This window comes from Branchiostoma belcheri, unplaced genomic scaffold (assembly GCF_001625305.1).
Source record: "Branchiostoma belcheri isolate BF01 breed outbred unplaced genomic scaffold, Haploidv18h27 scaffold38, whole genome shotgun sequence".
Taxonomy (NCBI): domain Eukaryota; kingdom Metazoa; phylum Chordata; class Leptocardii; order Amphioxiformes; family Branchiostomatidae; genus Branchiostoma; species Branchiostoma belcheri.
The window spans coordinates 49,343-51,664 of NW_017803998.1; positions in this window are offsets into that span (position 1 = coordinate 49,343).

The window sequence follows — 2,322 nt, forward strand, 5'->3', positions numbered from 1 at the left end:
CTAGACTTCTTAGGTTTGAACTTCATCCTTCCCCACGTTGCCGTGCGATCCAACTCTGCCAGCATCCACCTCGCTTCTATGTGGGAGATTGTTGTTAGGGTGATGTCGTCCATAAACCCTCTCAACGGTGGCTGTCTCGCCCCTGACTTCATCCTGGGGCCCTTCGCCTTAGTTGCTGCTGCATCAAGGAGCAGGTTCATCCCCATTATGAACAGGATAGGTGAGATGGTACACCCTGTCACAATTCCCTTCTCTAACTTCTGCCACTGCGTTGTGAAGCTGGCCGTCTTGAACCGCAGCTGGATTCCCCCAAAGTAACTGTTGATCATACTCTTCACTCTTGGGGGGACATGGTAGTGATCCATCGCTACCTGGATGAGCGCGTGTGGGATGGAGCCATACGCATTGGCCAAATCCAGCCACACCACTGTCAGGTCCCCCTTGCTTACTTTGGCCTCCCTGATCATCTGGCTGAGTACCCCTGTGTGTTCCAAACATCCTGAGAAGCCGGGGATTCCCCCTTTCTGCACAGAGGTGTCGATGTACTTGTTTTTCGTCACATATGCCACCATTCTTCTAGCCAGTATGGAGAAGTAGATCTTGCACTCTACACTCAGCAGTGAGATTGTTCTAAACTGATTTATGGTTGATGAGTTCTCCTCTTTTGGTACCAGGCAACCTTCCGCCTTTTTCCAACACTCAGGGATGGTCCCCTTCACCCAGATTCTCCGGAGCAGCCTCCACAACCGCCGCAAGAGCAAGGGGCATTTCTTATACACCTTGTAGGGGATCCCGCTCGGACCGGGGGCTGACCCTGCTCTGGCCTTTCTTACTACTTCCTGGATCTCTTTCCACGACGGTTCACTAGTGTCTAGCTGAAACTCTGGTTCTTCCACAGTCACTAGACCAGAAATTGCCTCCAAGGGCTGTTGTCTTAACTCATCGTTGTGCGTCTCCCTCAGGAACTCCTCAACTTCTTCCTTGGAGCTTGTTAACCTCCCTGACTTGGCTTCTCCCAACAGCGATCTTGTAAACCTGAATGGGTCCCTCACGAACTGGGCCCTCTTGTTTGTTCTGTCCTTCCTCCGTTTTCTTAAGCTCTCTGCCTTACGTAGATTACACAAGCGGCTTCGGATTTGGTTTGTCAGCTGTTTAATTCCTTCCTTCTCATCCTCCTTGCTCTTCTTATACCGCTTTTTTAGCGCTTTTATCTCTTTCCTCATCAGCTTCTTAATCTCTCTCTCCCTTCTGTTGGGCTGTTTTGTGCTGCAGGGGCTCTTCTTTCTTTCTTCTATCCCGAATCTCTCTCGAGCAATGTTGTACGTTATCGTTGACAAGGACTTGACTTTGTGCTCTACTGCTCCAGCTAAGGTTGCTTCCAGCACCTTGTCTAGATCTTGGTCAAGCTGGTTCCACGCTTTCAATTCACTCATCTTGGGCCACTTAATCTTCTCTCTCGTTGGGTGGTTTTGGTTCTCTAAGTTTGTGGCCTCACTGCTACTTTGTTGCTGGTTTTCTGCACTGCTTTGAGTCGGACACCTCCTGTGTTCTTGAGGCGCCTCTGGTGCCTGGAAGTCCCTAGAACTGTGGGTTTCCTCCTGTCTGGAGTCCTCCTGCGTCTCAGATACTATGTCTGTGCGCTGCACCTTTAGCACCTCTTTCCCACACTTGGTCTTCGCTAGGTGAATCTTTAGCCCCTTGTTGTTCTTGCATACTTTCCCGCAGTGGCACTTCGCTTCCGGTACAGTACTCTCTCCTGTTAACGTTGTTTGCGTCATCCTTCTCATCGTCCGTACTTCAGTCCGAGTCATCACCGTGTTGTCCGCTCCAACGAGTCCCTCATCCTCCCCCCCTCTCGGGTGACTCTGGGGGTATTGCTCTGTAAGTCGTGCTGCAGTAAGGTTTGGTTGCCCTCGCTCCTCCGGTGCGAGTGCTGCGCGTGCAGGGATACTACCCCTACACACCCAAGGCCAGACTTTCCTGGTGGTCATCTGTCTCTCCAGCGTCACCGATCTTCCCCGGTTGCCATCCATACTTTCCTGGAAGTCACTGGTTGCCCAGACGTTAACAGTTGGTGAATACAGCAAGGATGCTGCCTTAATCTACTCCACTCACCTATGTAGTGGAGTAGTGCTGTGTTGCTTGAGGAGATGGATGTCATCAGACGGTGCAACCTTCCTTGGGCGTTTCGACCCTCAACCGTGACGCCCTCGAGTTGTTGGGTCCAGCAGTGGCGGCCAACTCACTGCACATCCTTTCCGCCAGGCTTCCAGCAACTTTCTTCTCTTCTACTCCATAACCAGCAGGACGACCTCTCTGCCG